At 45.6% G+C, this 25,048-nt stretch overlaps 1 pseudogene; it reads right to left on the bottom strand.

Moving 5' to 3' along the window:
• Positions 1 to 92: 92 nt before the first annotated feature.
• On the bottom strand, positions 93 to 24,718 carry LOC123059671 (ankyrin repeat-containing protein NPR4-like; annotated as a pseudogene).
• Between the last annotated feature and the right edge of the window lie 330 nt (positions 24,719 to 25,048).

The following is a 25,048-nucleotide window of genomic DNA, read 5'->3' as shown; positions in this document are numbered from 1 at the left end:
ATGCTCTTATATTTGTTAACAGAGGGAGTAGTATTTATTACAGATTCAGAAGTACTATTGAGAAAGCATAACCATAATACAAATTGATGAGGTCAAACCATGGTAAAAAGATCATGATTGTATTTTTCATCCAGCCTAATTTTGAGCCTCCAAACAGGCCATTTTCCTAGCAGCTTAGTGACAATGGGTAACACAGCTACCATAACACAAATTGCAATGGCCAGCCAGTGGAGACGTGGAGCCAGCACTGTGTATAGACCAGTTGAAAAAGCCGTAGTTGTTGCCGCGTATGCAAACCACATGAGCTTCTTAGTGAAGTATATGTAATGGGTCAAGAACTCGTAATCTTCCCACCTTGCCATGATGCATATGAAGGCCACAGAAAACGAGAAGCACATTGCTAAGGTGTCAGAGATCAAGAATGCCATAAATGCAACCTTCGAGTCATGACAGGAAGCCCCTCGCTATCACGAGCACTGCTATATCCTCCAGGCAGAGTGAAAGCAGCGGCAAAGGTGATTGTCGTAATGAGGATCGCCACTAACGAGGTATTGGTTGTGTATGTTTTAGTTAGTGACTTCACATTCTTCCTTGATTCATAAATTGCCAGTTGCTTGTCTTCCACGTAGAGGTTATGAAGAGCGGTAGCATCATGTGGATCAGCTTCCGACATACGCATGATTACTTCGTTCTGCATAAATTCTAGAGATAAGGTACACACACAGAGCTCACGTTGTAACAATAAAGCGTAGCTCTTCTACCATGTGAATAATAGTGTTATTCATAGTAGTGCATTGAGCTCAAAAAGTGTAGTGTGAAAAACTATAGACATTTGTATTTGGTTAAGCAATTAAACAATCAAAGAGGAGTGTATATATATATCACCTAACTACCTGCAAATCATTCTGGTGTTGTCTACTGCTGACCAGAGCTAGCACCATTGTTGCCGAGTCCCGAGCTATCGCTCAGTCTCATGGATGGTTTTATCATTAGTTACTTGCATAACAGAGGAAAGGGGTACAACCTACTAAAGTATTTTTCTTATTTGTAACAGTTCTATATGTTCCAGTGTATTTAATTATAAAACACGTACGTACCCAGTTCACAGTCTTGACATGATGCATGTTGTTCGACAGTTCCCGGACTGCTGAACCAGAAAATTTGTCAATCACTGTCTTGTCTATATCCTTGCGGGACAGTAAAGCAGCAACCATCTTAGGATTGCACTTCTGGACCGCGTGATGTAGAGCGGTTTTTCCATCAATGTCTTGCATGTTGACGACTTTCCGGAGTTGTGTTGTCTCTGCTTCCAGGATAAATTCGACGAATTCCATATGATCTTGCTGTACAGCTTCATGAAGGCATGTAAACATATTTCCACGTGTATTGCGGTAAGGAGCATCTGGACAATGATGAAGAAGCTCTGTGGCAACATTAACATGGCCTCGAAATGCGGCAACGCAAAGGAGCGGATTACCCTTTTTTGCTTATTTCGTATCCTAAAGAAGAATCATGTTCCAGCAATACTCGCAGTACGCCAACCTTGGCATAAATCACAGCCAGCATTGTTGGAGTATTCTCCGCCTCATCAGCTTCTGTGGCTAGCCAAGGCCGTTTCCCCATAATTTTTTTAGCAATGTCTGGAAACAAATCAAAACATGAATGATGGTTCACAGAAAGTTAAGTGATACAGGGGAGAAATGAATCTGACCTGAATTCCCGTTCCTTGCCGCAGCATGCAGAGCATTGCGGCTATTCTTTCCCCCATGAGCAGAATCAGGAATTTCCAGCAGCCTCTTGAAAACTCGCGGAAAATCTCTCATCACGGCGATGAACATGGGCGACTCATTGAAATTGGTCAGTGCTTGCGACAGCGCAGGCTCTTTTTCTATCAACTCCAGCGCAAGATCCTCGTGACCGTTGCGAATAGCATGGTGCAGTGCATTAAATTCATACTTGTCTTGTTGCAAGGTGGCCTGGTTCAGTTGTAGCTGATGGCAGCGTCCCAGTAAAAAAGAAGCCAGTGAAACATGGCCAAGCGTAACGGCTGAGATAAATGGAGTCTCCCACAGTAGTCCCACTCAATGTTGATCTTTGCGAGGAGAGACTTCTCCCGTTCTATGACATCATTGCAGAATTCCAAGTGACCATGGATGGCGGCTATGTGGAGGCAACTGTTCCCCTGTGGAGTTGTTCCAAGTAGAATGTGTTAGGAATATGCAACTTGTATTCCCATGAGGCCATAGGCCGATATATATATATATATATATACAGGTGTGGAACATATGCAGGAAACCCCTTATACAACGGGATAAATACAAAGGGGTACATGACTTATATTATAACTCGAACACCCCCCTCAAACTCATGGTGGATGAACAACACTGAGTTTGGAGAGATAAAAGCCATGTTGTGCTCTAGTCTGGGCTTTCGTCAGGAAATCCACCAACTGTAACTCAGAAGGCACATACTGAAGAGCAATAACTTGACCCTGCACACCAGCGCGCACATAGAAAGCATCAACACCAATATGCTTATGAGCTCATGCTTCACAGGATCGCGCACAATGCTAATAGCACCTGTACTGTCAGATAAGAGCAGAGTCGGTGTAGTGACAGAAACACCAAAATCCTGAAGTAACCACCGTAACCAAGTCACGTCTGCCGTCAAAAGAGCCATTGCTCGCAACTCAGCCTCGGCACTTGAACGAGAAACTGCAATCTGTTTCTCCGTCTTCCAAGCAATGAGAGAACCACCAAGAAAAATACAGTAAGCAGAAAGTGAACGGCGATCTGAAGGATCACTAGCCCACGTAGCATTCGAAAGGCCTGAAGCTGTAAAGAACTGGAGTGAGGAAAGAATAGACGGTGAGAGATCGTGCCCCGAAGATATCGAAGAACACGAAGGAGATGACTATAGTGAACCGATGTGGGAGCAGAGACGAACTGACTCAGAATATGAACCGGATAAGAGATGTCCGGACGAGTGACAGCTAGATAGACAAGACTTCCAACAAGATGACGATAACGCGTCGGGTCAGGGAGAGGATCACCATCAGTAGCACGAAGGTGAAGATTGAGCTCCATAGGAGTCTCAACAATGCGCTCGTCAGTAAGAGCAGCACGAGCAAGAAGATCCTGGATATACTTTTCCTGGGATATAAAAAAGCCATCAGAGGTAGAAGAGACTTCAATCCCAAGAAAGTAGCGAAGAGGTCCAAGATCAGACATAAGAAACTGCTCACTAAGACAAGCCTTTACAAAGGCACTATACTCGGGGTCATCCCCAGTGATGATCATGTCATCAACATAGAGAAGAAGAAGAGTCCGACCACGAGGAGAAAGGTGAATAAACAATGCTGGATCATGAGCACTTGCTGAAAAACCAGCGGCAGTAACCACAGAGGCAAAACGCTCAAACCAGGCAAGGGGGGCTTGCTTAAGGCCATAGAGAGAGCAACAAAGACGGCATACCATGCCATCAGGAACAGAATACCCAGGTGGTGGCTGCATGTACACCTCCTCACGTAGCTCACCATTAAGAAAGGCATTCTTAACATCAAGCTGAGAGATAGACTAGTGGCGTGCAGAGGCAACGGCAAGAAGTGTACGAATAGTGGTCATATGGGCCACAGGAGCAAAAGTCTTGTCATAATCACGACCATGCTCCTGCTAAAAACCACGAGCCACAAGACGAGCTTTGTGACGCTCAAGAGAACCATCGGAGCGAGTCTTAACCTTGTAGACCCACTTATAAGTGATGGGACGGACTCCGGGAGGAAGAGAAACAAGATCCCAGGTACCAGTGTGTTCAAGAGCAGCAATCTCCTCTGCCATCGCAAACTGCCATTCAGGATGAACAACAGCCTGACGATAAGAAGTCGGCTCAAGAACAGCAGCACCAGCGGTGGGAAATCCAAAGCGACCAATAGGCGGACGAGGACGAGAACACAAGCCATAAGTAGGCTGAGAGGAAGATGACGACTCATCCACAGAGGCATCCACATGTCGTGAACGACGAGTGTAATGCTGAGGAAAAGATGGAACAATAGAAGGAGGAATCGCCAAGGTAGAATCGGGGGGGGGGGGGGGGGGTTGGCGACGAGGAAGTCACCGGAGATGAAGGTGTAGAATCCGGTGACATGCTAGGCGAGGAGACCGAGGAAGATGGTGGCTGCAAATTGATTGGAGGTGGAGAAGCAGAGGGAGTGGAACGAAGAGGCATAGGCTCGACGGGGGCGATAGGTGAGTCAGTAAAAGTGAGGAAAGAGATATCCTCCACTGAAAAAGTCGAGGAAGATGGGCGTGGGTAGAAGGGACGAGACTCATCAAAAGTCACGTCTCGAGAGATACGCATCCGACGACCGATAGGATCCCAACAACGATAGCCCTCATGCTCATCACTGTAGCCTAAGAAGACACACTCAACAGACTGAGCGGTCAGTATGGTGCGTTCGCGAGGGGCAAGAAGAACATAGCAAACACAACCAAACAAGCGAAGCATCGAATAATCGGGAGAACGATCAAAAAGACGCTCGAAAGGGACACCACCCTGTAGAGCAGCGTAAGCCTGTATATTGATAAGATAGGTGGAGGTGGAGACGGCCTCAGCCCAAAAATGAGGCGGGAGAGAGGCAACAATCATCAATGCACGAGCCGTCTCAAGAAGATGTCGATGCTTTCGCTCAGCCACACCATTCTGAGCATGAGCACCAGAGCAAGAGAATTGAGAGAGAGTTCCTTTCTCAACAAGAACACCACGCAACATCTTAGAGATATACTCGCCAGCGGAGTCAGCACGAAAAATATGAATGGGTGAAGAGAACTGAGTATGAATAGACAACACCTCACTACGAGAAGTCATGAAATAAAGCCATGTGTAACGAGAGAAATCACCTATGAAAATAATATAATATTTATGACCACCTTTCGAAGCAAAAGGAGCCGGACCCCATACATCAGAATGGACTAAATCGAAAGGATGCTTAGACACCGACTCACTATGTGAATATGGTAACTGAATCTGCTTGCCAAGAAGACAACCCTGACACTCTAAAGAGACATCTCCTGAAACAGACCCCAGAAGACCTCGACGAACTAAAGACGACAACAGAGAACCACACAGATGAGCAAGTCGATGATGCCACTGCTTGAAGGAATCAGTAACGGAGGCGACTGAAGCGGAGGAACTGGCGATGGTGGTGGCAGCGGAAGGAACATGAAGCCAGTCCAACTCCCAAAGACCCTGAGAATCACGGCGGCGAGGGCCAGCCCCAACCAGAGTGTGCGTGCGACGGTCCTGGACAGAACAAGAGTCAACGTCAAGGATGACACGACAACCAGAATCAGTAAGTTGACCAGCAGAAAACAGATTCATGGTAAGTCGAGGAACATGAGCAACATTAGGAACAGAATAAGAAGGAGTGGTAAGATTGCCTCTACTAGCAACAGAAAGTGGAGTACCATCAGCAGTGAAGACATGAACAGGAGAATCCAGTGATCAAAGAGAGGACAAAGTGAAAGAATGAGAAGACATATGAAAAGAAGCTCTAGAGTCCAGAACCCATGGGGATGTACCTGACTGTGTAGAGGGCGGTTGCTCAGTGTGGGAAGCATGAGTCACAGGACCAACAGTACCCGTCGAGGAAGAACCTGAAGCCGCGAGCAGACGCTTAAGTTTCAGAATATCCTGCTCAGTCAAAGCAATGGCTGAAGCTATCGAGGTAGATGACGAAGTCCCTGAAGATGATGATCGCGCCTTGCGCAGGTGTTTCCTCTTCGTGTAGCACCGGGACTCAATATGACCATCATTGTTGCAGTAATCGCAATGTGGACGGGGGCGACCTGAGCCTCCAGAAGGAGTGGGCAAGAGCGGTGGAGCACTCGAGCAAGAAGGGGTCGGTGCAGCAGGTGGCGTGGAAGAAGACCGAGTAGCGAGCACAGAGGGAACCTCCAGCAAACCAGCACCACGTAAGCGATTCTCCTCTACACGAATCTCAGAAAGCGCCTCCATGAGAGAAATACGGCCACGAGCAAACAACTGAGCATGCCGGGGCTCAAACTCCTTATGGAGCCGAGACAGGAACTCGTAGACGCGATGAAACTCCAAATTGGCCTGGACAACCTGGCAACAGGGGCAAGTATGACAACCAGCACTGTGGAGAGAATCAAGCTGGTGCCAGATAGCATAACTTGTTGGGGATCGTAGCAGAAATTTAAAATTTTCTACGCATCACCAAGATCAATCTATCAAGTAATCTAGCAACAAGGGGAAGGGGAGTGCATCTACATACCCTTGTAGATCGCCAAGCGGAAGCGTTACAAGAACACGGTTGGTGGAGTCGTACACGCAGTGATTCAGATCGCGGTCAATTCCGATCTAAGCGTCGAGCAACGGCGCCTCCGCGTTCAACACACGTACAACCCGGTGACGTCTCCTGCGCCTTGATCCAGCAAGGAGAGAGGGAGAGGTTGGGGAAGACTCCGTCCAGCAGCAGCACGACGGCATGATGGTGGTGGAGGAGCGCAGGACTCTAGCAGGGCTTCGCCAAGCACTACGAGAGACGAGGAGGGAGAGAGGTAGGGCTGCGCCAAGAGGGAGATCAAATCATGTGTTGGGCAGCCCCCAATACCTCAAGTATATATAGGGGGAGGGGAGGGGCTGCGCCTGAAGGAAATATGCCCTAGAGGCAATAATAATGTTATTATTTTATTTCCTTATATCATGATAAATGTTTATTATTCATGCTAGAATTGTATTATCCGGAAACATAATACTTGTGTGAATACATAGACAAACTAAAACATCACTAGTATGCCTCTACTTGACTAGGTTGTTAATCAAAGATGGTTATGTTTCCTAACCACAGACATGTGTTGTCATTTGATTAACGACATCACATTATTAGGAGAATGATGTGATTGACATGACCCATTCCATTAGCTTAGCACCCGATCGTTTGGTATGTTGCTATTGCTTTCTTCATGACTTATACATGTTCCTATGACTATGAGATTATGCAACCCCCGTTTGCCGGAGGAACACTTTGTGTGCTACCAAACGTCACAACGTAACTGGGTGATTATAAAGGAGCTCTACAGGTGTCTCCAAAGGTAAATGTTGGGTTGGCGTATTTCGAGATTAGGATTTGCCACTCCGATTGTCGGAGAGGTATCTCTGGGCCCTCTCGGTAATGCACATCACATAAGCCTTGCAAGCATTACAACTAATGAGTTAGTTGCGAGATGATGTATTACGAAACGAGTAAAGAGACTTGCCGGTAACGAGATTGAACTAGGTATTGAGATACCAACGATCGAATCTCGGGCAAGTAACATACCGATGACATAGGGAACAACGTATGTTGTTGTGCGGTCTGACCGATAAAGATCTTCATAGAATATGTGGGAGCCAATATGAGCATCCATGTTCCGCTATTTGTTATTGACCGGAGACATGTCTCAGTCATGTCTACATTATTCTCGAACCCGTAGGGTCCGCACGCTTAAGGTTTCAATGACAGTTTTATTATGAGTTTATGAGTTTTGATGTACCAAAGTTAGTTCGGAGTCCCGGATGTGATCACAGACATGACGAGGAGTCTCAAAATGGTCGAGACATAAAGATTGATATATTGAACGGCTATATTCGGACACGGAAGTGTTCCGGGTGATTTCGGAGAAAACCGGAGTGCCGGAGGGTTACCGGAACCCCCCCGGGAGAAGTAATGGGCCGTATGGGCCTTAGTGGAGAGAGAGAGAAGCAGCCAGGGTGGGCCGCGCGCCTCCTTCCCCCTGGTCCGAATTGGACTAGGAGAGGGGGGGGGGGGGCGACGCCCAGCTTTCCTTCTCCCTCCCCCTTACTTTCCCCCTCCTAGTAGGAGTAGGAAAGAGGGGAGTCCTAGTCCTACTAGGAGGAGGACTCCTCCTCCTTGGCGCGCCATAGGGCCGGCCGGCCTCCTCCCCTTGCTCCTTTATATATGGGGGCAGGGGGCACCCCTAGACACACAAGTTGATCCACGCGATCATTTTCTTAGCCGTGTGCGGTGCCCCCTTCCACCATAATCCTCGATAATATTGTAGCGGTGCTTAGGCGAAGCCCTGCGATGGTAGAACATCAAGATCGTCACCACGCCGTCGTGCTGACGGAACTCTTCCCCCACACTTTGCTGGATCGGAGTCCGGGGATCGTCATCGAGCTGAACGTGTGCTAAAACTCGGAGGTGCCATAGTTTCGGTGCTTGATCGGTCGGGCCGTGAAGACGTACGACTACATCAACCGCGTTGTCATAACGCTTCCGCTGTCGGTCTACAAGGGTACGTAGATCACACTCTCCCCTCTCGTTGCTATGCATCACCATGATCTTGCGTGTGCGTAGGAATTTTTTTGAAATTACTACGTTTCCCAACAGTGGTATCAGAGCCTAGGTTTTATGTGTTGATGTTATATGCACGAGTAGAACACAAGTGAGTTGTGGGCGATATAAGTCATACTGCTTACCAGCATGTCATACTTTGGTTCGGCGGTATTGTTGGACGAAGCGGCCCGGACCGACATTACGCGTACACTTACGCGAGACCGGTTCTCCCGACGTGCTTTGCACAAAGGTGGCTAGCGGATGTCAGTTTCTCCAACTTTAGTTAAACGGAGTGTGGCTACGCCCGGTCCTTGCGAAGGTTAAAACAGCACCAACTTGACAAACTATCATTGTGGTTTTGATGCGTAGGTAAGATTGGTTCTTACTTAAGCCCGTAGCAGCCACGTAAAACTTGCAACAACAAAGTAGAGAACGTCTAACTTGTTTTTGCAGGGCATGTTGTGATGTGATATGGTCAAGACATGATGCTAAATTTTATTGTATGAGATGATCATGTTTTGTAACCGAGTTATCGGCTACTGGCAGGAGCCATATGGTTGTCGCTTTATTGTATGTAATGCAACTGCGCTGTAATGCTTTACTTTATCACTAAGCGGTAGCGATAGTCGTGGAAGCATAAGATTGGCGAGACAACAACGATGCTACGATGGTGATCAAGGTGTCGTGCCGGTGATGATGGTGATCATGACGGTGCTTCGAAGATGGAGATCGCAAGCACAAGATGATGATGGCCATATCATATCACTTATATTGATTGCATGTGATGTTTATCTTTTATGCATCTTATTTTGCTTTGATTGACGGTAGCATTTTAAGATGATCTCTCACTAATTATCAAGAAGTGTTCTTCCTGAGTATGCACCGTTGCGAAAGTTCTTTGTGCTGAGACACCATGTGATGATCGGGTGTGATAGGCTCTACTTCAAATACAACGGGTGCAAAACAGTTGCACACGCGGAATACTCAGGTTATACTTGACGAGCCAAGCATATACAGATATGGCCTCGGAACACGGAGACCGAAAGGTTGAACGTGAATCATATAGTAGATATGATCAACATAGTGATGTTCACCAATGAAACTACTCCATCTCACGTGATGATCGGACATGGTTTAGTTGATCTGGATCACGTAATCACTTAGAGGATTAGAGGGATGTCTATCTAAGTGGGAGTTCTTTAGTAATATGATTAATTGAACCTAAATTTATCATGAAGTTAGTACCGGATAGTATCTTGCTTATTTATGTTTGGTTGTAGATAGATGGCCCGTGCTGTTGTTCTGTTGAATTTTAATGCGTTCCTTGAGAAAGCAAAGTTGAAAGATGATGGTAGCAATTACACGGACTGGGTCCGTAACTTGAGGATTATCCTCATTGCTGCACAGAAGAATTACGTCCTGGAAGCACCGCTGGGTGCCAGGCCTGCTGTTGGAGCAACACCAGATGTTATGAACGTCTGGCAGAGCAAAGCTGATGACTACTCGATAGTTCAGTGTGCCATGCTTTACGGCTTAGAATCGGGACTTCAACGACGTTTTGAATGTCATGGAGCATATGAGATGTTCCAGGAGTTGAAGTTAATATTTCAAGCAAATGCCCGGATTGAGAGATATGAAGTCTCCAATAAGTTCTATAGCTGCAAGATGGAGGAGAATAGTTCTGTCAGTGAGCATATACTCAAAATGTCTGGGTATAATAATCACTTGATTCAATTGGGAGTTAATCTTCCAGATGATTGCGTCATTGGCAGAATTCTCCAATCACTGCCACCTAGCTACAAGATCTTTGTGATGAACTATAATATGCAAGGGAGGAATAAGACTATTCCCGAGCTCTTCGCAATGCTGAAAGCTGCGGAGGTAGAAATCAAGAAGGAGCATCAAGTGTTGATGATCAACAAGACCACTAGTTTCAAGAAAAAGGGCAAAGGGAAGAAGAAGGGGAACTTCAAAAAGAACAGCAAGCAAGTTGCTGCTCAAGAGAAGAAACCCAAACCTGGACCTAAGCCTGAAACTGAGTGCTTCTACTGCAAGCAGACTGGTCACTGGAAGCGGAACTGCCCCAAGTATTTGGCGGATAAGAAGGATGGCAAGGTGAACAAAGGTATATGTGATATACATGTTATTGATGTGTACCTTACTAATGCTCGCAGTAGCACCTGGGTATTTGATACTGGTTCTGTTGCTAAGATTTGCAACTCGAAACAGGGACTACGGATTAAGCGAAGATTGGCTAAGGACGAGGTGACGATGCGCGTGGGAAACGGTTCCAAAGTCGATGTGATCGCAGTCGGCACGCTACCTCTACATCTACCTTCGGGATTAATATTAGACCTAAATAATTGTTATTTGGTGCTAGCGTTAAGCATGAACATTATATCTGGATCTTGTTTGATGCGAGACGGTTATTCATTTAAATCTGAGAATAATGGTTGTTCTATTTATATGAGTAATATCTTTTATGGTCATGCACCCTTAAAGAGTGGTCTATTTTATTGAATCTCGATAGTAGTGACACACATATTCATAGTGTTGAAGCCAAAAGATGCAGAGTTAATAATGATAGTGCAACTTATTCGTGGCACTGCCGTTTAGGTCATATCGGTGTAAAACGCATGAAGAAACTCCATACCGATGGACTTTTGGAACCACTTGATTATGAATCACTTGGTACTTGCGAACCGTGCCTCATGGGCAAGATGCCCAAAACACCGTTCTCCGGTACTATGGAGAGAGCAACAGATTTGTTGGAAATCATACATACAGATGTATGTGGTCCGATGAATATTGAGGCTCGTGGCGGATATCGTTATTTTCTCACCTTCACAGATGACTTAAGCAGATATGGGTATATCTACTTAATGAAACATAAGTCTGAAACATTTGAAAAGTTCAAAGAATTTCAGAGTGAAGTTGAAAATCATCGTAACAAGAAAATAAAATTCCTACGATCTGATCGTGGAGGAGAATATTTGAGTTACGAGTTTGGTGTACATTTGAAACAATGCGGAATAGTTTCGCAACTCACGCCACCCGGAACACCACATCATAATGGTGTGTCCGAACGTCATAATCGTACTTTACTAGATATGGTGCGATCTATGATGTCTCTTACTGATTTACCGCTATTGTTTTGGGGTTATGCTCTAGAGACGGCCGCATTCACGTTAAATAGGGCACCATCAAAATCCGTTGAGACGACGCCTTATGAACTGTGGTTTGGCAAGAAACCAAAGTTGTCGTTTCTGAAAGTTTGGGGCTGCGATGCTTATGTGAAAAAGCTTCAACCTGATAAGCTCGAACTGTCTACATAGGATATCCAAAGGAAACTATTGGATACACCTTCTATCACAGATCCGAAGGCAAGACTTTTGTTGCTAAATTCAGAAATTTTCTAGAGAAGGAGTTTCTCTCGAAAGAAGTGAGTGGAAGGAAAGTAGAACTTGACGAGGTAACTGTACCTGCTCCCTTATTGGAAAGTAGCACATCACAGAAACCAGTTTCTCTGACACCCACACCAATTAGTGAGGAAGCTAATGATGATGATCATGAAACTTCAGAACAAGATACTACTGAACCTCGTAGATCAACCAGAGTAAGATCCGCACCAGAGTGGTACGGTAATCCTGTTCTGGAAATCATGCTACTAGATCATGATGAACCTATGAACTATGGAGAAGCGATGGTGAGCCCAGATTCCGCAAAATGGCTTGAAGCCATGAAATCTGAGATGGGATCCATGTATGGGAACAAATTATGGACTTTGGTTGACTTGCCCAAAGATAGGCAAGCAATTGAGAATAAATGGATCTTCAAGAAGAAGACTGACGCTGACGGTAATGTTACTGTCTACAAAGCTCGACTTGTCGCAAAAGGTTTTCGACAAGTTCAAGGGATTGACTACGATGAGACCTTCTCACCCGTAGCGATGCTTAAGTCTGTCCGAATCATGTTAGCAATTGCCGCATTTTATAATTATGAAATTTGGCAGATGGATGTCAAAACTGCATTCCTGAATGGATTTCTGGAAGAAGAGTTGTATATGATGCAACCGGAAGGTTTTGTCGATCCAAAGGGAGCAAGCTCCAGCGATCCATTTATGGACTGGTGCAAGCTTCTCGGAGTTGGAATAAATGCTTTAATAGTGTGATCAAAGCATTTGGTTTTGTACAGACTTTTGGAGAAGCCTGTATTTACAAGAAAGTGAGTGGGAGCTCTATAGAATTTCTAATATTATATGTAGATGACATATTACTAATCGGAAATGATATAGAATTTCTGGATAGCATAAAGGGATACTTGAATAAGAGTTTTTCAATGAAAGACCTCGGTGAAGCTGCTTACATATTGGGCATTAAGATCTATAGAGATAGATCAAGACGCTTAATTGGAATTTCAGAAAGGACATACCTTGACAAAATTTTGAAGAAGTTCAAAATGGATCAAGCAAAGAAAGGATTCTTGCCTGTGTTACAAGGTGTGAAATTGAGTAAGACTCAATGCCCGACCAATGCAGAAGATAGAGAGAAAATGAAAGATGTTCCCTATGCTTCAGCCATAGGATCTATCATGTATGCAAAGCTATGTACCAGACCCAATGTGTATCTTGCTATAAGTCTAGCAGGGAGGTACCAAAGTAATCCAGGAGTGGATCATTGGACAGCGGTCAAGAACATCCTGAAATACCTGAAAAGGACTAAGGATATGTTTCTCATATATGGAGGTGACAAAGAGCTCATCGTAAATGGTTACGTTGATGCAAGCTTTGACACTGATTCGGACGATTCTAAATCGCAAACCGGATACGTGTTTACATTAAACGGTGGAGCTGTCAGTTGGTGCAGTTCTAAACAAAGCATTGTGGAGGGATCTACATGTGAAGCGGAGTACATAGCTGCTTCGGAAGCAGCAAACGAAGGAGTCTGGATGAAGGAGTTCATATCCGATCTAGGTATCATACCTAGTGCATCGGGTCCAATGAAAATCTTTTGTGACAATACTGGTGCAATTGCCTTGGCAAAGGAATCCAGATTTCACAAGAGAACCAAGCACATCAAGAGACGCTTCAATTCCATCCGGGATCTAGTCCAGGTGGGAGACATAGAGATTTGCAAGATACACAGGGATCTGAATGTTGCAGACCCGTTGACTAAGCCTCTTCCACGAGCAAAACATGATCATCACCAAAGCTTCATGGGTGTTAGAATCATTACTGTGTAATCTAGATTATTGACTCTAGTGCAAGTGGGAGACTGAAGGAAATATGCCCTAGAGGCAATAATAAAGTTATTATTTATTTCCTTATATCATGATAAATGTTTATTAGAATTGTATTATCCGGAAACATAATACTTGTGTGAATACATAGACAAACTAAAACGTCACTAGTATGCCTCTACTTGACTAGCTTGTTAATCAAAGATGGTTATGTTTCCTAACCATAGACATGTGTTGTCATTTGATTAACGGGATCACATTATTAGGAGAATGATGTGATTGACATGACCCATTCCATTAGCTTAGCACCCGATCGTTTAGTATGTTGCTATTGCTTTCTTCATGACTTATACATGTTCCTATGACTATGAGATTATGCAACTCCCGTTTGCCGGAGGAACACTTTGTGTGCTACCAAACGTCACAACGTAACTGGGTGATTATAAAGGAGCTCTACAGGTGTCTCCAAAGGTAAATGTTGGGTTGGCGTATTTCGAGATTAGGATTTGTCACTTCGATTGTCGGAGAGGTATCTATAGGCCCTCTCGGTAATGCACATCACATAAGCCTTGCAAGCATTACAACTAATGAGTTAGTTGCGAGATGATGTATTACGAAACGAGTAAAGAGACTTGCCGGTAACGAGATTGAACTAGGTATTGAGATACCAACGATCGAATCTCGGGCAAGTAACATACCGATGACAAAGGGAACAACGTATGTTGTTGTGCGGTCTGACCAATAAAGATCTTCGTAGAATATGTGGGAGCCAATATGAGCATCCACGTTCCGCTATTGGTTATCGACCGGAGACATGTCTCGGTCATGTCTACATTGTTCTCGAACCCGTAGGGTCCGCACGCTTAAGGTTTCGATGACAGTTTTATTATGAGTTTATGAGTTTTGATGTACCAAAGTTAGTTCGGAGTCCCGGATGTGAACACGGACATGACGAGGAGTCTCGAAATGGTCGAGACATAAAGATTGATATATTGGACGGCTATATTCGGACACCGGAAGTGTTCTGGGTGATTTCGGAGAAAACCGGAGTGCCGGAGGGTTACCGGAACCCCCCCAGGAGAAGTAATGGGCCGTATGGGCCTTAGTGGAGAGAGAGAGGAGCAGCCAGGGTGGGCCGCACGCCTCCTTCCCCCCTGGTCCGAATTGGACTAGGAGAGGGGGGGCGGCGCCCCCCTTTCCTTCTCCCTCCCCCTTCCTTTCCCTCTCCTAGTAGGAGTAGGAAAGAGGGGAGTCCTACTCCTACTAGGAGGAGGACTCCTCCTCCTTGGCGCGCCATAGGGCCGGCCGGCCTCCTCCCCTTGCTCCTTTATATACGGGGGCAGGGGGCACCCCTAGACACACAACTTGATCCACGTGATCGTTTTCTTAGCCGTGTGCGGTGCCCCCTTCCACCATAATCCTCGATAATATTGTAGCGGTGCTTAGGCGAAGCCCTGCGACGGTAGAACATCAAGATCGTCACCACGCCGTCGTGCTGACGGAACTCTTCCCCGGCAGTTTGCTTGATCGGAGTCCGGGGATCGTCATCGAGCTGAACGTGTGCTAAAACTCGGAGCTACCGTAGTTTCGGTGCTTGATCGGTCGGGCCTGAAGACGTACGACTACATCAACCGCGTTGTCATAACGCTTCTGCTGTCGGGCTACAAGGGTACGTAGATCACACTCTCCCCTCTCGTTGCTATGTATCACCATGATCTTGCATGTGCGTAGGAATTTTTTTGAAATTACTACGTTTCCCAACAGCGCCCCCATCTATGGTTCCATCCCTAGGGGTGGCGGCAGCCCCCAAAACCCATCTAGGGTGCGGCCAAGGGGGAAAGAGAGGGGGGCGCCCTAGGGTGGGCCTTAAGGCCCATCTGGACCTAGGGTTTGCCCCCTTCCCACTCTCCATGCGCCTTGGGCCTTGGTGGGGGGGGGGGGCGCACCAGCCCACCTGGGGCTGGTCCCCTCCCACACTTGGCCCACGCAACCTTCTGGGGCTGGTGGCCCCACCTGGTGGACCCCCGGGACCCTCCCGGTGGTCCCGGTACGTTACCGATAGCACCCAAAACTTTTCCGGTGACCAAAACGGGACTTCCCATATATAAATCTTTACCTCCGGAACTCCTCGTGACGTCCGGGATCTCATCCCGGACTCCGAACAACATTCGGTAACCGCGTACATACTTTCCCTATAACCCTAGCGTCATCGAACCTTAAGTGTGTAGACCCTACGGGCTCGGGAGTCATGCAGACATGGCCGAGACAACTCACCGGTCAATAACCAACAGTGGGATCTGGATGCCCATCTTGGCTCCCACATGCTCCACGATGATCTCATCGGATGAACCACGATGTCAAGGATTCAATTAATCCCGTATACAATTCCCTTTGTCTATCGGTACGATACTTGCCCGAGATTGGATCGTCGGTATCCCGATACCTCGTTCAATCTCGTTACCGGCAAGTCTCTTTACTCGTTCCGTAACACATCATCCCGTGATCAACTCCTTGGTCACATTGTGCACATTATGATGATGTCCTACCGAGTGGGCCCAGAGATACCTCTCCGTTACACGGAGTGACAAATTCCAGTCTCGATTTGTGCCAACCCAACAGACACTTTTGGAGATACCCGCAGTGCACCTTTATAGCCACCCAGTTACGTTGTGACGTTTGGTACACCCAAAGCATTCCTACGGTATCCGGGAGTTGCACAATCTCATGGTCTAAGGAAATGATACTTGACATTAGAAAAGCTTTAGCATACGAACTACACGATCTTGTGCTAGGCTTAGGATTGGGTCTTGTCCATCACATCATTCTCCTAATGATGTGATCCCGTCATCAACGACATCCAATGTCCATGGTCAGGAAACCGTAACCATCTATTGATCAACGAGCTAGTCAACTAGAGGCTTACTAGGGACATGCTGTTGTCTATGTATCCACACATGTATCTGAGTTTCCTATCAATACAATTCTAGCATGGATAATAAACGATTATCATGAACAAGGAAATATAATAATAACTAATTTCTTATTGCCTCTAGGGCATATTTCCAACAGTCTCCCACTTGCACTAGAGTCAATAATCTAGTTCACATCACTATGTGATTGCAATGAATCCAACACCCATGGGGTTTGTTCATATCTTGCTTGTGAGAGAGGTTTATTAGTCAATGAGTCTGAACCTTTTAGATCCATGTGTACTTTACAAATCTCTATGTCATCTTGTAGATGCAGTTACCACGCGCTACTTGGAGCTATTCCAAATAACTGTTCTACCATACGATTCCGGTTTACTACTCAGAGTCATCCGGATTAGTGTCAAAGTTTGCATCGACGTAACCCTTTACGACGAACTCTTTTACCACCTCCATAATCGAGAAAATTCCTTAGTCCACTAGTTACTAAGGATAACCTTGACCGTTGTCCTGTGATCCATTCCTAGATCACACTTGTACCCCTTGACTGACTCATGGCTTAGCACACTTCAGGTGCGGTACACAACATTGCATACTTTAGAGCCTACGTCTAAAGCATAGGGGACGACCTTCGTCCTTTCTCTCTATTCTGCCATGGTCAGGTCTTGAGTTTTACTCAATACTCATACCTTATAACACAGCCAAGAACTCCTTCTTTGCCGATCTATTTTTGAACTCCTTCAATTTTTTTTGTCATGGTATGTGTTCATTTGGAAGTATTATTAAGCGATTTTGATCTATCCTTATAGATCTTGATGCTCAATGTTCAAGTAGCTTAATTCAGGTTTTCCATTGAAAAACACTTTTCAAATAACCCTATATGCTTTCCAGAAACTCTACATCATTTCTGATCAACAATAGTCAACAACATATACTCATCAGAAATTCTAGAGTGCTCCCACTCACTTATTTGGAAATACAAGTTTCTCATAAACTTTGTATAAACCCAAAATCTTTGATCATCTCATCAAAGCGTACATTCCAACTCCGAGATGCTTACTCCAGTCCTTAGAAGGATTGCTGGAGCTTTGCATACTTGTTAGCATCTTTCAGGATTGACAAAACCTTCTGGTTGTATCACATACAACCTTTCCTCAAGAAAAATGTCGAGGAAACAATGTTTTTTACATCCTATCTGCAAGATTTCATAAATAATGCAGTAACTGCTAACATAATTCCAACAGACTCTTAGCATCGCTACGAGTGAGAAAGTCTCATCGTAGTCAACTCCTTGAACTTGTCGGGAAACATCTTAACGACAAGTTGAGCTTTCTTAATGGTGACACATACCATCATTGTCTGTCTTCCTTTTAAAATTCATCTGCACCTAACAGCCTTACGACCATCAAGTAGTTCTTTCAAAGTATATACTTTGTTTTATACATGGATCCTCTCTCGGATTTTATGGCCTCGAGCCATTCGTCGGAATCCGGGCCCACCATCGCTTCTCCATAGCTCTTAGGTTCATTGTTGTCTAGCAACATTACTTCCAAGACAGGATTACATACCACTCTGAAGTAGTACACATCTTTGTCGACCTATGAGGTTTGGTAGTGACTTGATCCGAAGTTTCATGATCACTATCATAAGCTTCCACTTCAATTGGTGTAGGTGCCACAGGAACAACTTCCTGTGCCCTGCTACACACTAGTTGAAGTGACGGTTCAATAACCTCATCAAGTCTCCACCATCCTCCCATTCAATTCTTTCGAGAGAAACTTTTCCTCGAGAAAGGACCCGTTTCTAGAAACAATCACTTTTGCTTCCGGATCTGAAATAGGAGGTATACCCAACTATTTTTGGGTATTCTATGAAGATGCATTTATCCGCTTTGGGTTCGAGCTTATCAGCCTGAAACTTTTTCACATAAGCATCGCAGCCCCAAACTTTTAAGAAACGACAGCTCAGGTCTCTCTAAACCATAGTTCATACGGTGTCGTCTCAACGGAATTGCGTGGTGCCCTATTTAAAGTGAGTGCGGTTGTCTTTAATGCCTAACCCATAAATGATAGTGGTAATTCGATAAGAGACATCATGGTATGCACCATATCCAATAGGGTGCAGTTGTGATGTTCGGACACACCATCACACTATGGTGGTCCAAGCGGTATTAGTTGTGAAACAATTTCCACAATGTCTTAATTGTGTGCCAAACTCGTAACTCAGATATTCATCTCTATGATCATATCATAGACATTTTATCCTCTTGTCACGACGATCTTCAACTTCACTCTGAAATTACTCAAACCCTTCAGTAATTTAGACTTGTGTTTCATCAAGTAAATATACTCAACATCTACTCAAATCATCTGTGAAGTAAGAACATAACGATATCCACTGCGTGCCTCAGCACTCATTGGACTGCACACATCAAAATGTATTACTTCCAACAAGTTGCTTTCTTGTTCCATCTTACTGAAAACGAGGTCTTTCAGTCATCTTGCCCATGTGGTATGATTTGCATGTATCATGTGATTCAAAACAAGTGAGTCCAAAGATCCATCTGTATGGAGTTTCCTCATGCATATCTACCAACAGACATGGTTCGCATGTCTCAATCTTTTCAAAAACGAGTGAGTCCAAAGATCCATCAACATGGAGCTTCTTCATGCGTTTTATACCAACATGACTCAAATGGCAGTGCCACAAGTACGGGGTACTATCATTACTATCTTATATCTTTTGGCATGAACATGTGTATCACTACGATCGAGATTCAATAAACCATTCATTTTAGGTGCAAGACCATTGAAGGTATTATTCAAATAAACAGAGTAACCATTATTCTCCTTAAATGAATAACCATGTGGCGATAATCATAATCCGATCATGTCTATGCTCAACACAAACACCAAATAACAATTATTTCGGTTTAACACCAATCTCGATGGTAAAGGGAGCATGCGATTCTTGATCACATCAACCTTGGAAACACTTCCAACACATATCGTCATCTCACCTTCAGCTAGTCTCCGTTTATTCCGTAGCCTTTTATTTTGAGTTACTAACACTTAGCAACTGAACCGGTATTTTAATACCCTGGTGCTACTAGGAGTACTAGTAAAGTACACAATAATATGACGTATATCCAAAATACTTCTGTCGACCTTGCCAGCCTTCTCATCTACCAAGTATCTAGGGTAGTTCTGCTTCATTGACCGTTCCCCTCATTATAGAAGCACTAAGTCTCGGGTTTGGTTCAACCTTGGGTTTCTTCACTAGAGCAGTAACTAATTTGCCGTCTCATGAAGTATCCCTTCTTTCCCTTGCCCTTCTTGAAACTAGTGGTTTAACCATCAACAATTGATGCTCCTACTTGATTTCTACTTTCGCGGTGTCAAACATCGCGAGTTGCTCAAGGATCATCATGTCTATCCCTGATATGTTATAGTTCATCACTAAGCTCTAATAGCTTGGTGGCAGTGACTATGGAGAAATATCACAATCTCATCTGGAAAATTAACTCCCACTCGATTCAAGCGATTGCAGTACTCAGACAATCTGAGCACATGCTCAATGATTGAGTTTTTCTCCCTTAGTTTGAAGGCTTAAGAAACTTGTCAGAGGTCTCATACCTCTTGACGTGGGCACTAGTCTGAAATTCCAATTTCAGTCTTTGGAACATCTCATATGTTCTGCGACGTTTCAAAACGTCGCTGGTGCCACAATTCTAAACCGTTAGTATTACGTACTGAACTATCACGTAGTCATCAAAACGTGTATGTCAGATGTTTCCCAACATCTACAGACGACGCTCGAGGTTCAACACACTGAGCGGTGCATTAAGGACATAGCCCTTCTGTGCAGCAATGAGGACAATCCTCAGTTCACGGACTCAGTCCGCATAATTGCTACTGTCAACTCTCAACTAAATTTTCTCTAGGAACATATCTAAAACAGTAGAACCAAAGCGTGAGCTACGACATAATTTTCAAATACCTTTTGACTATGTTCATGATAATTAAGTTCATCTAATCAAATTATCCAATGAACTCCCACTTAGATAGACATCCCTCTAGTCATCTAAGTGATACATGATTCGAGTCAACTAGGCCGTGTCCGATCATCACGTGATACGGACTAGTCATCATCGGTGAACATCTTCATGTTGATCGTATCCACTATACGACTCATGTTTGACCTTTCGGTCTTCCGTGTTCCGAGGCCATGTCTGTACATGCTAGGCTCGTCAAGTTAACCTAAGTGTATTGCGTGTGTAAATCTGGCTTACACCCGTTGTATGCGAACGTTAGAACCTATCACACCTGATCATCACTTGGTGCTTCGGAACAACGAACCTTAGCAACGGTGCACAGTTAGGGGGAACACTTTCCTGAAATTATTGCGAGGGATCATCTTATTTATGCTACCGTCGTTCTAAGCAAATAAGATGTAAAAACATGACAAACATCACATGCAAATCATAAAGTGACATGATATGGCCAATATCATCTTGTGCCTTCGATCTCCATCTTCGAGGCATGGCATGAACACCATCGTCACCGGCATGACACCATGATCTCCATTATCATGATCTTCATCATCGTGTCTTCATGAAGTTGCCTCGCCAACTATTACTTCTACTACTATGACTAATGGTTAGCAATAAAGTAAAGTAATTACATGGCGTTTTCATTGACACACATGTCATAAATAAATTAAGACAACTCCTATGGCTCCTGCCGGTTGTCATACTCATCGACATGCAAGTCGTGATTCCTATTACAAGAACATGATCAATATCATACATCACATATATCCTTCATCACATCCTTTTGGCCATATCACATCATATAGCAAACCCTGCAAAAACAAGTTAGACGTCCTCTAATTGTTGTTGCATGTTTTACGTGGCTGCTATGGGTTTCTTTCAAGAACATTTCTTACCTATGCAAAACCACAACGGTGATATGCCAATTGCTATTTACCCTTCATAAGGACCCTTTTCATCGAGTCCGATCCGACTAAAGTGGGAGAGACAGACACCCGCCAGCCACCTTATGCATCAAGTGCATGTCAGTCGGTGGAACCAGTCTCACGTAAGCGTGTCGGTCCGGGCCGCTTCATCCCACAATGCCGCCGAATCAAGATAAGACTAGTAACGGCAAGCAAATTGAACAAATCATCGCCCACAACTACTTTGTGTTCTACTCGTGTATAGAAACTACACATAAAACTAGCTCATGATGCCACTATTGGGGATCGTAGCAGAAATTTAAAATTTTCTATGCATCACCAAGATCAATCTATGGAGTAATCTAGCAACGAGGGGAAGGAGAGTGCATCTACATACCCTTGTAGATCGCCAAGAGGAAGCGTTACAAGAATGCGGTTGGTGGAGTCGTACACGCAGCGATTCAGATCGCGGTCGATTCCGATCTAAGCGCGGAACAACGGCGCCTCCGCGATCAACACACGTATAGCCCGGTGACGTCTCCCGCGCCTTGATCCAGCAAGGAGAGAGGGAGAGGTTGGGGAAGACTCCGTCCAGCAGCAGCACGACGGCGTGGTGGTGGTGGAGGAGCGCGGGACTCCAGCAGGGCTTCGCCAAGCACTACGAGAGACGAGGAGGGAGAGAGGTAGGGCTGCGCCAAGAGGGAGATCAAATCATGTGTTGGGCAGCCCCAATACCTCAAGTATATATAGGGGGAGGGGAGGGGCTGTGCCCCCATCTAGGGTTCCATCCCTAGGGGTGGCGGCAGCCCCCAAAACCCATCTAGGGTGTGGCCAAGGGGGAAAGAGAGGGGGGCGCCCTAGGGTGGGCCTTAAGGCCCATCTCGACCTAGGGTTTGCCCCCTTCCCACTCTCCACGCGCCTTGGGCCTTGGTGGGGGGGGGGGGAGGGGGCGCACCAGCCCACCTGAGGCTGGTCAACTCCCACACTTGGCCCACACAGCCTTCTGGGCTGGTGGCCCCACCTGGTGGACCCGCGGGACCCTCCTGGTGGTCCCGGTACGTTACCGATAGCACCTGGAACTTTTCCGGTGACCAAAACGGGACTTCCCATATATAAATATTTACTTATGGACCATTCCGGAACTCCTCGTGACGTCCGGGATCTCATCCGGAACTCCGAACAACATTCGGTAACCGCGTACATACTTTCCCTATAACCCTAGCGTCATCGAACCTTAAGTGTGTAGACCCTACGGGCTGGGGAGTCATGCAGACATGGCCGGGACAACTCTCCGGTCAATAACCAACAGCAAGGATCTGGATACCCATGTTGGCTCCCACATGCTCCACGATGATCTCATCGGATGAACCACGATGTCAAGGATTCAATTAATCCCGTATACAATTCCCTTTGTCTATCAGTACGATACTTGCCCGAGATTCGATCGTCGGTATCCTGATACCTCGTTCAATCTCGTTACCGGCAAGTCTCTTTACTCGTTCCGTAACACATCATCCCGTGATCAACTCCTTGGTCACATTGTGCACATTATGATGATGTCCTACCGAGTGGGCCCAGAGATACCTCTCCGTTACACGGAGTGACAAATCCCAGTCTCGATTCGTGCCAACCCAACAGACACTTTCAGAGATACCCGCGGTGCACCTTTATAGCCACCCAGTTACGTTGTGACGTTTGGTACACCCAAAGCATTCCTACGGTATTCGGGAGTTGCACAATCTCATGGTCTAAGGAAATGACACTTGACATTAGAAAAGCTTTAGCATACGAACTACACGATCTTGTGCTAGGCTTAGGATTGGGTCTTGGCCATCACATCATTCTCCTAATGATGTGATCCCGTCATCAACGACATCCAATGTCCATGGTCAGGAAACCGTAACCATCTATTGATCAACGAGCTAGTCAACTAGAGGCTTACTAGGGACATGGTGTTGTCTATGTATCCACACATGTATCTGAGTTTCCTATCGATACAATTCTAGCATGGATAATAAACGATTATCATGAACAAGGAAATATAATAATAACTAATTTATTATGCCTCTAGGGCATATTCCCAACAGAACTCTGTGCATAGAAGTCATCAACAGTAGAGTCACCCTGCTGAAGAGCATGCTCCTGACGGACCACAGAAAGGTATAAGGCATCACCAGAGGGCTCATAGCGCTGAGGAAGACCCAGAAACTCAGAAGCAAACTGAGGCAGAACACTAGCAGTGAGAACAGCTGCAGCACGAGCATCATCATCAAGCCATTGGGTGTAAACAGACAGAGCACCATGATATGTCTGAAGAGCCTCCTCATAAGCCAAAACCCTCTCATCATAAGCACGATCAGCAGCCTCATCATCAAGCTTAGCCGCATCCTTGACGGCCTGATTAGCATCTGTAGGAAGAACCAATGGAGTCGGCGGAGTAGGGGCAACCGGAGGAACCGGACGTGGTGGACAGCAGACCTTGTCAGAAAGAACACCCCAGAGATGGATGCCACGCATGTGAATGCGCATGAAGCCAGTAAACTCGGTGTAGTTAGTACCATCAAAGATCACCGGACAGCGAGGGACAGCATAGCCCGATGCAGTAGACATTTTTTTTGATCAAGGGGCAGCTGGCAGTCGGCGGCTGAAGAAACGCAGGGACCAGGGCTGGCGGGAGCAGGAGATCAGGCCGGCTGGCTGGGAGCTGCAAGCGGGACGAGCGGGCAGGCCGGCTGGGAGCTGCAACCGGGACGAGCGGGCTGGCTGCCAAGCGGGACGAGCGGGCCGGCTGGGGATCGATCCGATCGAAGACTCCAGGAGATCGAGGCTTCGATCGGGAGCGAGACGAGCCGGACTAGATCGATCCGATACGGGAGACTCCGGGAGATCGAGGGAGAGCTTCGATCGGGAGCCAGACGAGCGGAAACAGGGGATCGAGGCCGGCGGCTTTGATCGACGGATCAATAGCACGAGTTGCAGCGTGCAAAAAATTGACCTAGCTCTAATACCATGTTAGGAATATGCAACTTGTATTCTCATGAGGCCATAAGCCGATATATGTACATGTACATGTGTGGAACATATGCAGGAAACTCTTTATACAACGGAATAAATACAAAGGGGTACATGACTTATATTATAACTCTAACAGAATGCTTGGATTCTGTGCGGCCAACTGCTTCATTAATCTGGAATTACCAGAGGTGGCTGCGGAGAGCAGCCGCTTGTCCATATACTCCTGTCCTCCTCCCGGTGAGCTAGTCCATATACGTCTATCCATGGAGTTCACTGCAGAGAAAAAAAAGCCGGTGGTTACATTTTATAGTGATTTGTTTTTTGCCTTTTGTCGAAGATATGATGGTCATATTGGCAGAAACAGTCCAGCTGGATGCGATTCACAGATGGAACAACACCCTGCAGGTATATACTGGATAAACTGAAACACTGAAGTTTAGTGATATATTACGTTTTTACGTCTCTAAAACTTGAGTTGTAAGAGTTAATCTTTCATTGCATATTCTAGTATCATGTTCCAGAGCTATCACTAGACCAAACAAGTGCGTAGAAGCAA

The sequence above is a fragment of the Triticum aestivum genome, chromosome 3A (genome assembly GCF_018294505.1).
Source record: "Triticum aestivum cultivar Chinese Spring chromosome 3A, IWGSC CS RefSeq v2.1, whole genome shotgun sequence".
Lineage (NCBI taxonomy): Eukaryota > Viridiplantae > Streptophyta > Magnoliopsida > Poales > Poaceae > Triticum > Triticum aestivum.
Note: the sequence above shows the minus strand (reverse complement) of the source record. Positions and strands in the feature narration are given on the sequence as shown.